Below are 14595 nucleotides of genomic sequence, written 5' to 3'. Positions count from 1 at the left end.
AAAGGACGACAATAAAATCCACATATAAGCAGGTATCTACAATGCCCACCATCTATTTAAAAATTACTAGGTATGGCCGGGCGCGGTGGATCACAATGTCAGGAGTTTGAGACCAGCCTGGCCAATATGGTGAAACCTCGTCTCTACTAAAAATACAAAAATCAGCTGGGCGAGGTGGCGGCGCCTGTAGTCCCAGCTACTCGGAAGGCTGAGGCATGAGAATGGCTTGAACCCAGGAAGCGGAGGTTGCAGTGAGCCACTGCACTCCAGCCTGGGCAACAGAGAAAGACTCTGTCTGAAAAAAAAAAAAAAATTACTAGATATACAAAGAAGTAGGCAAATGTAATCTATAAAAAGGAGAAAGTCTTGTGAATAAAAACAGACCCAGAATGCAATATGTGATCAAATTCAAGGAAAAGGACTTTAAGATAGGTATTTAAGTGTATTTAGTAATTTTAATGAAAACACAATAGAACAAAACTTATAAATAGCAACATAGCCAGCCTGAGCGACAAAGTGAAATCCTGTCTCAGAAACAAAAAACACCACCACAGATCCTAAACAGGACACACACACACATACACACAGAGAGAGAGACACCATGGCACATCATAATTGAATTGTTGCAAATTAATAAAAATCTTTAAAGCAGCCAAGAAAAATCTCTCAAACCATATACAGGGAAATCATCATAAGAACAACTACTTAAAGAGATGTAGTTAATAAGACGACTGATAAGGCAGAATTGAATCTAAAATTTTTTCAGGCCAAAAGAGAGCAGGTTAGGGAAAAAAAATGAGCAATGAATAAGCAGGAAAAATAGAAAACAAAATGGGAAAACATAACCTCAAACCTTATTACTTAAATAATTGGATTAGTTTTACGTGGACTTATTATTCTAACTTAAAATGCAAAGCACTACCATATGCAGCTCATAAGAATCATACTTAATATATAGACAGTTTGAAAGTAAAACAGTGGAGAAATGTACTTTGCAAGGAAAAGTCACTAGGAACACTGGCGTATCTAAAGATCAGGCAAAGTAGACTTCATGGTAAGACGTATTATCAGAATTACAGAGGGATATTTCAAAATGATAAAAAGTTCAAGTTTTCAAAAAGACAAAAAGTTCAAAAAACTTGATGCAATACTGACATCAAGGGAGAACATAAGGGAGAATTAAAGAGAGAAAAAGATAAAGCCAGTGTTACAGTTGGAGACTTCAACACTCCCTCTTTTCAGCATTTGGTGAAACAAGTGGGTAGAAAATCAGTAAGTATATGAAACACTTGAACAACACTGTCAACCAACTCAGTCTAATTGACATTTTTAGAACCCTACACCTACCTAATAATTTCAGAATACACATTGTTTACAAGGTCACATGTAACATTTGCCAAGGGAAACCACCAGCGCCGTAACCAACTCAGGGAAAGGGAAGTATCTAACTCCAGCCCCCTTTATTTTTCCTGTATCACCTAAGTGGGGGGAAAAGCTGAAAATCACTTGTGACGGTCACACCCCCGGGACACAGGCCCACTTAAAGACTGAAACGTAATCATAGGACTATAGAACACTTCATCTTCTCCCCATACCCCACATCAACAGGTTCTTCCCCTCCCCTCATGTCAGCAGGCTCCTGTATAATAACAGAAGATTACAGTTGAAAGAACTGCAAGGCTTAGACTCACACTATGTAAAGAGTTTCTAGGGAAACCCAAAGACAGTATGAGACAAAAACAAGGACAGTAGAGAAAATATTAGCCTCTAACACCTATAACTACAGCAAATAGTAAACATGACAGTCTTAACTCCCAGCTAGATATGGCAGAGATTTTGGAATTGTCAGATTGATAATTTAAAATAATGATGAGTAACATGGTAAGGTCTGTAATAAAAAATGTAGACAATATACAAGAACAGATGAGTGGCTGGACGTGGTGGCTCGCACCTGTAATCTCAGCACTTTGGGAAGCGAGGTGGGAGAATCACTTGAGCCCAGGAGTTCAAGACCAGCCTGGGCAGCATAGTGAGACCTTTTCTCTATAAAAAATAAAATTAGCTGGGTGTGGTGGCATATGTGCTTGTAGTCCCAGCCATTTGGGAGGCTGAGGTGGGAGAATTGCCTGAGCCCATGAGGTCAAGGCTGCAGTGAGCCAAGATCACGCCACTGCACTCCAGCCTGAGTGACAGAGCGAGACCCTGTCTCAAAAACAACAACGACGACAACAACAACAGTAACAAAAAGAACAGATGGATAATAGAGGCATAGGGATTGGAATTGTAAGAAAAGGAAATGCTAGAAATAAAATCTATAACAGAAATGAAGAATACCTTTGATGGGCTTTTCAGAAGAACAAAATAAATATTTGAAGTAATAATGACTGAGAATTTTCCGAAATTAAACACCTACACATATCATATTCAAACTGCAGGAAACCAAAGATAAAGAGAAAATTTTGAAAGAAACCAGAGGCGAAAAAACCCACCTTACTTCTATGTGAAGAAAGCAAAAATTACATCGGACTTCTGTTCACAAACAATGCAAGCAAGAAGAGAGAGGAGTGAAGTGTTTTAAGTGTTGAAAGAAAAACACCAACCTCGAATTACTCTGTGTGCAGTGAAATTATCCTTCAAAATGAAAGAGAAATAAAAAACTTTCTCAGACAAATAAACATTGAGGGAATCTGTTGCCAGTAAGAAATGTTACTTGCCTTATAAGAAATGTTAGAAGTTCTCCAGAGAAAAGGAACATGATATAGGTGAGAAACTTGGATCTACATAAAGAAAGGAAGAGTATTAGAAAAGGAATAAGTAAAGGTAAAATCTTTTATTTTCTTGTTCTTAACTGATAGGTAACTGTTCAAAATAATAATAGCAGTAATACATTCAGTTATAGCTTAGGGATAAGTGAAATGAATGGCAGCAATTTTATAAGGGACAGGAGGGCTGTCCCTTATAAGTAATTGCAGTTTTGGACCAGGAATTTTAAATCATTATAACTAGGCTCAGACACATCTTTATTAATCAAAATAGGAACCATTATAATCAACACATTTTCGCCAAAAGATATGTTTGTTTATTTCTGTAGCATAAAAATCTTTGCTTTGGGGCTCGGCGTGGTGGCTCACGCCTGTAATCCCAGCACTTTGGGAGGCCCAGGTGGGTGGATCACCTGAGGTTGGGAGTTTGAGACCAGCCTGACCAACATGGAGAAACCCCGTCTCTACTGAAAATACAAAATTAGCCGGGCATGGTGGCACATGCCTGTAATCCCAGCTACTAGGAGGGAGGCCGAGGTAGGAAAATCACTTGAACCCCAGAGGCGGTGGTTGCAGTGAGCCAAGATTGTGCCATTGTACTCCAGCCTGGGCAACAAGAGCGAAACTCCTCCGTCTCAAAAAAAAAAAATCTGTGCTTCAGGATTCAGTGAACTCTTGGAAAGCATTTTCTGCATCCTATGGGTTGTGGAAGCATTTTCCTGGCAAAAGGTTGTCCAGATGCTGGAAGAAATCATAGTCCACTGGCAAGAGGTCAGGTGAATATGATGGCTGAAGCAAAATTGTATAGCCCAATTTCTTCAACTTTTGAAGCGCTGGTTGGCGGTCAGGCATTGTCTTGAAGAGGAATTGGGCCCTTTCTGTTTTCGGTGCATCTCATTGATTTGCTGAGCATACTTTTCAGATGTATTGGTTTTTGCCTGGATTCAGAAAGCTGTAGTGGGTCAAACGGGCAGCAGACCACCAAACTGTGACCATGACCTTTTTTTGGTGCAAGTGTGGCTTTAGGAAGTGCTTTGGAGCTTCTTGGTCCAGCCACTGAGCTGGTCATCACATAAAATCCATTTTCTGTCATGTTACCATCCAGTCAAGAAATGTTTCGTTGTTATTGGGTAGAATAAGAGAAGACCATACTTCAAAACGATTTCTTTTGTTTTCATGCAGCTCATGAGGCACCCACTTACGTAGCTTTTTCACTTTTCCAATGTGCTTCAAATGTTGAATGACTGTAGAATGCTCTATGTTGAGTTCTTTGGCAACTTTTCATGTAGTTTTAAGAGGATCAGCTTTGATGATTGCTCTCAATTGGTTGTTGTCTACTTCTGATGGCCGGCCACCAAGTTCCTTATCTTCAAGCCTCTTGTCCCCCTTGCACAACTTCTTGAACCACCACTGCACTGTACATTTGTTAGCAGTTCCTGGGCCAAATGCATTGTTGATGTTGTGAGTTGTCTCTGCTATTTTACAACCCATTTTGAACTCAAATAAGAAAATCGCTCAAATTTGCTTTTTGTCTGACGTCATTTCCATACTCTAAACATAAAATGAACAGCAAGTAATCAGTCATTAGCAAAAAAACATAAAGTGAGAAATGCCTGTTAAAAGGATGTATAACATAATCACATTTATTTAAGAATGTATTCCAATCAAACAGCAAATTCCAACAATGCAAAAACCACAGTTACTTTTGCACCAACCTAATATAAGTTACCTTTGAGGCAGTATAGTATTATTTGAAAGTGGATTTAGAATAGTTGCAAATGTATACTTCAAACTCCAGGGTAACCACTAAAAAATTGACTGTTTTTTTTGTCTTTTAATACATTAAAGATGTTGCTCCACTGACTTCTGGTTTGCACTGTTTTTGACAAGTTTAGTTAATGTGTTTTTGCCCAAAGCTTTGGACTTTGGATTTTTATGATTTATCATTTTGCCTTATTCAGGACCCCGTGAGATCAACTGTATGCTTAGTAGAACTCACTTGCCATATCAACCCAGGCCTCTAAATAATTAAACATAGTCCTAAGAAAACCTTTCTTTAATTCATGTATGAAAGTTATAGGATATCGGGTTGGGATATGGGATTTTGAGGGATGTGAGGAGCCTGTTCAAATATTAAATTGTTTTTTTGTCATTTAGTTTTATTGTCTGAGAAAACTTTCTTAACATTAACAGTTCTTTCTGAATTGTTTATTTTTTGGTAATGATCACTTTACCTCTTTTTTTTTTTAATCTTAATATGATTCAGGGTTTAAAGCCAGGTACACTGGTGCACACTTATAGTCCCAGCCTGGGCAACATAGCAAGATTCTGTCTCTAAAAAAATAATTAAAATAAAAATACTATATTTAGTGCATCATTAAATAAAAATAAAGATATGTAAGTGGTTGTAGTGGCAAATGATTATATTTCTGTATATTCATAATTTATTCCTATGATATAAATTGAATAATTTAATGAATGCATTTTCTCTAATGGTATATTCAAAATTAGGTCATCTCATTAGCAACTGCTAAAGAAAACAATGAGTATAGATAAGTTTAAAAGATTGTATAATAGGCCAGGTGAGGTGGCTGATGCCTGTAATCCCAGCACTTTGAGGCAAGGCAGCTACTCAGGAGGCTGAGGCAAGAGGATCACTTGAGCCCAGGAGTTTGAGACCAGTCTAAGCACTTAGCGAGACCCTGTCTCTATAAAAAATAAAAATAAAAATAAAAAAATTAGGCAGGTGTCACATACCTGTAGTTCCAGCTACTCGAGAGGCTGAAGCAGGAAGATCACTAGAGCCAGGTGGTCAGACCTGCAGTGAACTGTGATCCTGCCACTGTGCTCCAGCCTGAGTGACAGAGGAAGACCCTGTCTCAAAAAAAAAATTATGTAAGTTTATTGAGATGTAGTTCACATACTATACATTTTACCTATTTATACAATTCAGTGATCTTTATTCACAGAGTTGTGCAACCATAAGCGCAATCAATTTTAGAACATTGTCACCCTAAAAAGAAACACCGTCTCAAATAGCAGTCAGTACTCATTTCCCACCAATTCCCTAAGCCCTAGCAACCATTAATCTCCTTTCTTTCTCTATAAATTTGCCTATTTTGGACATTTCACATAAATGGAGTCACATAATATGTGATTTTTTGTGTCTGGCTCCCTTAGCATAATATTTAAAATTTTTCTCTATATAATATAAAATTAAAATATTTTAATTAAAAATTGTATACTAAAAATTTAATACTAAAAATGCTAAAAATTAATAAAAATTTTTAGTATACAATTTTTAATTGAAATATTTTAATTTTATATATAGTATAGCATTTATCAGCACTTCATTCCTTTTTATGGCTGAATAATATTCTATTTTCTGGATATGCTGTATTGTATTTATCCATTCATCAATTGATGGACTTCTGAGTTGTGTTCACCTTTTGACCATTATGAATAATGCTGCTATGAATATTCATGTACAAGTATTTGTGTGGACATGTATTTTCATTTCTCTTAGACATATACCTAGGAGTAGAATTGCTGGTCATATGATAACTCTATTTTTTTAACTTTTTGAAGAACTACCAGACTATTCTATAAAGCACCTGCACCATTTAACATTCCTAGAAGTAGTGTATGAAATTTCCAGTTTCTCCACAACACTAGTTATTGTCTGACTTTTTAATTATAGCTGTCCTGGTGAGCGTGTGGTTCCGATTTGCATTTTGCTGATGGCTGCTGATGTTGAGAATCTTTTAATGTGCTTATTTGCCATTTGATATCTCCTCAGGAAAATGTTTATTCACATCCTTTGCCCATTTATAATATTTAGTATTTTTTATTGAGACATAGTAGATGTACATATGTTTGGGGTACATATGATAATTTACTACATTTACATAATTTGTAAAGATCAAATCAGTGTAATTGGGATATTCATCTCATCTTAAATATTTGTCTTTATGCTAGAAATATTTGATTGATTCTCTTCTAGCTATTTTGAAATATACAACATATTATTGTAAACTATAGTCACCCTGCTGATCTACCAAACACTAGGTCTTGTTTCTTCTATCAAACTCTATATTTGTACCCCTTAATCAACCTCTCTTCATCCCTGCACCCCCACCCTTCTCAGCTTCTGCTAACTACCAGTCTGCTCTCTATCTTCATGAGATCCACTTTTTTAGCTCCCACATATGAATGAGAACATGTAATAATGTCTTTCTGTACTTGGCTTTTTTCACTTAACATATAATGACTTCCAGTTTCACTTATGTTGCTGCAAATGACAGGATTTCATTTTTTTTATATGGCTGAATAACATTCCATTGTGTATATATACCATATTTTCTTTATCCATTCATCCACTGATGGGCACTTACATTGATTCTAATAATTTTTGTTATTGTGAATATAGTGCTTCAATAAACATGGGAGTACAGAGATATCTTCAGTATATTGATTTTCTTTTGGGTTTATATTCAAAAGTGGAATTGTTGGATTGAGAAACCTCCACACAGTTTTCCATAGTAACTGTACTAATTTACATTCCCAGCAGTGGTGTACGAGGATTCTCCTTTATCCACATCCTCACCAGCATCCATTATTCATTGTCTTTTTGATAAAAGCCATTCTAACTGGGGTGAGATGATATCTCATTATGATTTTGATTTGTATTTCTCTGATGGTTAGTGATGTTGAGCATCTTTTCATGTGTCTGGCCATTTTTATGTCTTCTTTTGAGAAATATCTATTCAGACCTTTTGCCTATTTAAAAATCAGATTATTTGTTTTGTTGTTATTGATTTGTTTGAGCTCCTTATATATTTTGGTTGTTAATCCCTTGTTAGATGAGTAGCGTGTGAATATTTTTTTCCATTTTATGAATTGTCTTTATCACTTCATTGATTGTTTCCTTTGCTCTACAGAAGCTTGATGTAATCCTTTTGTCTATTTTTGGCTTGGTTGCCTGTGCTTTTGAGGTCTCACCCAAAAAAATCTTTGCACAGACCAATGTCCTGGAGCATTTCCCCAATGTTTTCTTCTAGTAGTTTCATAGTTTCAGGTGTGAGATTTAAGTCTTTAATCCATTTTGACTTTTGTATATGGTGAGAGATAAGGAGGTTCTGTTTTTAGTTTCATTCTTCTGCATGTGGTTATTCAGTTTTCCCAGCACCATTTGTTGAAGAGACTGTTTTTTTCCCCATTGTATGTTTTTGATGCCTTTGTTGAAAATGAGTGAGCTGTTAATGTCTGGATTTATATGTAGGTTCTCTGTTCTGTTTCATTGGTCTGTATGTCTGTTTTTATGCCAATAGCATGCTGATTTGGTTTCTATAGCTTTGTAGTATATTCTGAAGTCAGGTAGTGTGATGCCTCCAGCTTTCTTTTTGCTCAAGATTGATTTGGCTATTCAGGGTCTTTTATGGTTCCATACATATTTTAGGATTGTTTTTTCTATTTCTGTGAAGAACGTCATTTATACGTTGATAGGGATTCCATTGACTTTGTAAATTGCTTTGGGTAGAATTGTTTTGTTGTTTTGTTTTGAGACAGGATCTTGCTGTGTCTTACAGGCTGGAGTACAGTGGTGCAATTACATACAGTTCACTGCAGCCTTGACTTCTGGTCTCAGGCAATCCTCCCACCTCTCAGCCTCCCCAGTAGCTGGGACTATAGGCGTGTGCTGCCACGTCCAGCTAATTTTTGTATTTTTTGTAGAAACAGGGTTTCACCATGTTGCCCAGGCTTACCTTGAACTCCTGGGCTCAGGCAGTCCTTCAGTCTCGGCCTCCCAAAGTGCTGGGATACAGGCATGAGTTACCACATTAGCCAGAATTGTTACTTTAACAATATTGGTTCTTCTAATCCATGAGCATGGAGTATCTTTTCATTTTTCTGTGTCCTCTTTAATTTCTTTCATCAGTGTTTTATACTTTTTCTAGTAGAGATATTTTACTTCTTTGGTTGGATTGATTCTTAGATATTTTCTATTCTTTGTAGTTATTGTAAGTGGGGTTGCTTTCTTGATTTTTTTTTCAGATTGTTTGCTGTTGGCGTATATAAATGCTACTGATTTTTGTATGTTGATTTTTTATCCTACAACTGTACTGGATTCATTGATTTTTTTTTTTTTTTTTTGAGACGGAGTCTCGCCCTGTCGCCCAGGCTAGAGTGCAGTGGCACAATCTTGGCTCACTGCAAGCTCCGCTTCCCGGGTTCACGCCATTCTCCTGCCTCAGCCTCCTGAGTAGCTGGGACTACGGGCGCCCGCCACCATGCCCAGCTAATTTTTTTTTTGTATTTTTATTAGAGACGTGGTTTCACCATGTTAGCCAGGATGGTCTCGATCTCCTGACCTGGTGATCCGCCCACTTCAGCCTCCCAAAGTGCTGGGATTACAGGCATGAGCCACCACGCCCGGACCATTAATCATTTTTAACAGTTTTTTTGGTTGAGTTCCTCAGGCTTTTCTGAGTATAAGACCATGTCATCTGCAAGCAAGGCTAATTTGACTTCTTCCTTTCCAATTTGGATACTCTTTATTTCTCTCTCTTGCCTCATTGCTCTGGACAGGACTTCCAGTATTACATTGAATAAAAGTGGTGAAAGTGGGCATCCTGGTCTTGCTCCAGATCTTAGAGGAAAGGCTTTTAATATTTCCACATTGAGTACAGTGTTAGGTGTGGGTTTGTAATATATATTCTTTATTATTTTGAGGGATGTTCCTTTGTTGAGGGTTTTTATCATGAAGTAATGTTGAATTTTATTTAATGCTTTTCCAGCATCTGTTGAAACAATAATAGGCTTTTTTGTTCATGATTATGTTAATTTGATGTATCATGTTCACTGATTTGCTTATGTTGAACAATCTGCATCCCTGGGATGAATTCCACTTGATCGTGGTGAGTGATCTTTCTAATGTGATGTTGAATTTGGTTTGCTAGAATTTTGTTGAGGATTTTTGCATCTGTGTTCATCAGGGATGTTGGCCTGTAGTCTTCTTTTTTTGGTTGTGTCCTTGTCTGGTTTTGGTATCAGGGTAATGCTGGTCTCATAGAATGAGTTTGAAAGTATTCCTTCTGCTTCAATTTTGTTTGAAGAGTTTGAGTAGAATTGGTATTAGTTCTTTATATGTTTGATGGAATTTAGGAATGAAGCCATTAGGTCCTGGGCTCTTCTTTGATGGGAGACTGTTATGGCTTCAGTCTCCTTACTCATTATTGGTGTATTAAGGTTTCTCTTTCACCTTGGTTCAACCTTGGTAGACTGTGTCCAGGAAATTATCCATTTCTTCTAGGTTTTCCAATTTGTTGGTGTATAGTTCTTCATAACAGTCTCTCATATATTAGCCTCTTCATAATAGTCTCTTTGTATTTCTATGGTCTCAGTTGTTTTATCTCCTCTTTTGTTTCTGGTTTTATTTGTTTGGATCTTCTCTCTTTTTTCCAGCCTAGCTAAAGGTTTGTTAGTTAATTTTGTTTGTCTTTTTTAAAAAAACAACCTTTCATTTTGTTGATCTTCTGTATTGGTTTTTAGTCTCAATTTCATTTATTTCTGATTTGATCGCTACTATTTATTTCCTTCCACTAATTTTGGGTTTGTTTTGTTCTTTTTCTAGTTCCTTCAGGTATACCATTAGGTTGTTTATTTGAAGTCTTTCTACTTTTTGACATAGGTGTTTATTGTTATAAACTTCCTTCTTAGTACCACTTTTGCTGTATCCCATAGGTTTGGGTATGTTGTGTTTTCATTTCCATTGGTTTCAAGAAATTTTTAAATTTCCTTCTTAATTTCTTTATTGACCCATTGGTCATTCAGGAGAATGTTGTTTAATTTTCATGTGTTTGTGTATTTTTAAGCTTCCTTTTGTTATTAATTTCTAGTTTTATTCCATTGTGGCCAGAGAAGATACTTGGTATGATTTCTACTTACTTAAATTTGGTGAGACTTGTTTTTTGTCTCAGATATGATTTGTTTCAGAGAATGTTCCATATGCTGATGAAAAGAATGTGTTTTCTGCAGCCATGGGTAAAATGTTCCATAAATGTTGATTAGGCCTGTTTGTGTACTGTGTAGCTTAACTCCAGTGTTCTTTCTTGATTTTCTGTCTGGATGTTCTGTCCATTACTGAAAATGGGGTGTTGAAGTCCCCTACTATTACTGTATTGCAGTCTGTCTATCCTTTTAAATGTATTATTTGCTTTATGCACTCAGATGCTCTGGTGTTGCATGCATAGATATTTATAATTGTTATATCCTCTTGCTGAATTGACCCTTTTATCAATACATAGTGACCCTCTTTGTTTCTTTTTACAGTCTTGATAGTCTGTTTTATCTGATACAAATATAGCTACTCCTGCTTTTTGTTTCCAGTTGCATGGAATATCTTTTTCCAGCCTTTCACTTTCAGTCTGTGTGTGGCTTTATAGGCAAAGTAAGTTTCTTATAGGCAGCATATAGTTTAACTCTTGCTTCTTTATCTGTTTAGACAGAATTCATTCTGCCTTGTAATTAGAGAATTGAGTCCATTTGCATTCAGTGTTACTGTTGCCAAGTAAACTTACTACTGTCATTTCATTGCTTGTTTTCTGTTGTTTTAGAACTCCTTCCTTTTTTCTTTTTCTTACTGTCTTCCTTTGTGATTAAGAGATTTTCTCTGGTAGTATGTTTTAATTCATTGCTTTTTAGTTATAGTGAATCTGTTATAGGTTTTTGCATTGTGGTAACCATGAGACTTACAAAAACATCTTAATTACAAAACAAAGAATAGAAATTTTTTTTGAAAACCCTCTTTTTTTCCCCTCAGGTCCAGCTTTATTACCTAATACAAGTCCAACCTCTGGAACATTCAAATTCACTGTTGCAAAGTTTAATTAAAAACACAATTTACAAATATTTAATATATTCTAAAAAGCGTTTCTAAGTTAAGAATGAAAAAGTATGTACATAATATATAATCAAATACAGGTGGCCTCAACTTCCACCAGGTCCACATTCAGCAACATTCGTCTTTTTAGGTTCTTCAGTATCTTCTGTCAAATCCACAGAGTTGTTTTCCATGACAGGGGAAGGAATGGAAATCCCCATTGCTTTTCAAATTCCATATGTGCTTATGATATCACCTGTAGTTACTCGCTGTGCAAGTTCTTTAAGATTATTGGTCACTTGTTCAGTGAGATGCATTTCTCTGTATGAGGGACCCAAGAGACAGATCATGTTGGGAGGGGGTCTGGTGTTGAAACTTTCATTCTGGGCTTCCTGGAGCTAGCTCCCTGAGCAATCTGGTGGTCTCATCAAGTTTCTTCTGGAATATTTCAGCTTCTTCAGAATCAAAAACTTTAACCGGAACGCCAAAGTTTGTTACTGCTTTCAGCGCTATGAGCCTGTCTTGAAGTATTGGAGTCCAGATATCCTGGTGGCTCTACTTCTGTAATCTCCATTTCTTTTGCTGTGTCAGGTGTCCTAGTATGGCCTTCCATCTTCAGGCAGTGACATCTAAATCTCTTGTAGGGTCCTGGAATGCCCTCCTTTTGTTAAAACATCCAGTAAACTATCTGCCATCACAGATGGATAATCTTGGCACGTGGCCAAAAACTCATGGCTGCTGAGATCGCTTGGAAGATCTGTGTCTTCCCCATAGGTTGAATAGATTAAATCAGAATCATTCTTGTTGATATTTGCATATATGGAGTCATAATGCGGTGCATAAGAACTGTAGGGCCCATAATTCAAATATAACACTGGAGTGACTTTGTTCTTTTGTCCTCTTTGAACCCCTGCAAAGTATTCACACCAGACTGAAGTCTTCCAGTTGTCATTCCCAGTCTCACAGGGCAGTAGCCTGGCTCTCCTACAATGAGATCCACAGGATGGAGAAGTCCCAACATTGTTGTTCCGTCTGGTTTTCTTCTTTCCAATTTGCACTGACTGTTCACAAGCCGCCTGGTCAGCTTTCCTCCAGATTCCTTCACGATGCCGTCAAGCTGCCCCTGCGCTCTCTCTAAATTATTGCTTTTAAACTTACCTTCAAGCATGTCTTTGTCTTTCTTTTTATTTTCTTTGCTGGGACTCTTGAAGGCGTGTGCTTTGGCATCTCCAGAGTCCTCTCTCTTCTCGGCCAGCAGCCTCTGTCCTCCCCACTCTGCGAGGTGTCTGTTCTGTCTTCCTGCTTTTGAGTTTTCTGCAAGTCAGCCATGAAGTCTATGCTCTGCTTCAGGCTCTGAATTCTTTCATGTCTAAGAATTTTCATCCCCGAGTGCAACCGCTTCTTTGCAGCTTTATAATAAATGGTCTCTGGTTTATTGTAAATCATGGCATTAGTACACATTAGTTTGAAAATATCCTTTAGTTTTTCTATGGACTGGTAGTCATTGTTCTTGATCTTTTCTTTCATTTAAAATCCATTGGGTGTTTAATGATCATGGAGTAGCCAGGAGCAGTAAAATCAGTCACAGGAAATGAAAGAAAGCACTTGGATCTTTTCTCTGCAATTGTCTCGCCAGTTGATTCAAAGCTTCTTGAAGGGGTGGGGTATCTGTTCTACTTCTTGTTTGGCTAAAGTGCTTGTGAGAGGCTTCTCACCGGGCAAGTCTAATCTCACAGGGGCGTGACACTGGAGGTCTTTTTCTGCCTCATTCTCCACCCCGTCTCAATCTCGCTTCTTTTTATCCTCCTTAACTCTTATCTGTTTTCTCCCCTTTTCTTCCCCTGGAACCTGCTTGTCTCCTTTCTTTCTCTTTTTCCACTTTCTGTCCTTTTGTTTGTCATGATCGTTTTTTGTCTTCAAAGAGGCTGGAGTTGTGCCCCGAGCTGCCCATGGAGAGTTCGGTGACTTCATTCCCTCCTGCTTTGAGGACCAGCTTCAAGGGCTTCTCTACATACTCCTGGTAGAGGTGTTTGTCCGACTTGAGCTTCTTGTGCTTGTGCTTCTTGTCCATGTCCGACCGGGTCCCTGTGCTCACCTGCTGCGCCAGGCCCAGGCAGTGCGGCGCTGCTTCCGGTCTGGGCCAGGCGAGCCGAGGGCGGGAGCGGGGCCCGCCAGGCCCCTCTCGAGAAGCTAGAAAACCCTCTTTCCTATAACTCCACCCCACCCCGCCCCCCACATTTTGACACTATGTTGTGTTAATTTTTATGTTTTTATATTGCCTATCTCTTAATGGGTTGCTATAAGTATTACTGTTTTTGGTAGATTTGTCTTTTGGACTTCATACCAAACAGAGTTACAAATGGATTGTACACTACAAATTGCAGTAATAGAGTATTCTGGTTTGTTTGTGTACTTAATTTTACCAGTGGGTTTTATACCTTTACAAGCTTTCTTTTTGTAAGTTAGTGTTTTTTTCTGTCTGGTGGAAGAACTCCCATGTGCATTTTTTTGTAAGGTGGTTCTGGTGGTGGTGAATTCTCTTAGCTTAAGTTTGTCTGGGAAAGACTATGTATTTGGCTGGGCACAATGGCACACACCTATAATCCTAGCACTTTGGGAGGCAGAGATGGGAGGATTGCTTGAGTCCAGGAGTTCAAAACCAGCATGGTCAACATAGCATGATTCCCATCACTACAAAAGAAGATTTAAAAAATAAAAAGACAAAACAAAAACCCTCTTTTTTATATTTGAAGGATAGCATTGCTCAATACTGTATTCTTAGATGGCATTTTTTTAAAGCACGTTGAAGATGGCATTCCACTCTTTCCTGGCCTTTATAGTTTCTCTTGTCTGTTGCCAGACAAGTTGGAGCACTTGTATACATCATTTACTTCTTTTCTCTTGCTGCTTTCTTTGTCCTTGACCTTTGAGTGTTTCATTATTATATAACTT

The 14595-nt window shown here is 37.6% G+C and overlaps 1 protein-coding gene and 1 pseudogene across 10 annotated transcripts in view; one reads left to right on the top strand and one right to left on the bottom strand.

Moving 5' to 3' along the window:
- REV3L (REV3 like, DNA directed polymerase zeta catalytic subunit) overlaps positions 1 to 14595 on the top strand; it is a 193136-nt gene that overhangs the window by 39739 nt on the left and 138802 nt on the right. The window lies entirely within an intron of this gene.
- LOC107975244 (bromodomain-containing protein 7-like) lies at positions 11751 to 13719 on the bottom strand (annotated as a pseudogene).

Source organism: Pan troglodytes, chromosome 5 (assembly GCF_028858775.2).
Source record: "Pan troglodytes isolate AG18354 chromosome 5, NHGRI_mPanTro3-v2.0_pri, whole genome shotgun sequence".
In the NCBI taxonomy this organism is placed as follows: Eukaryota; Metazoa; Chordata; class Mammalia; order Primates; family Hominidae; genus Pan; species Pan troglodytes.
This window is presented reverse-complemented; position numbering and strand designations above follow the sequence as displayed.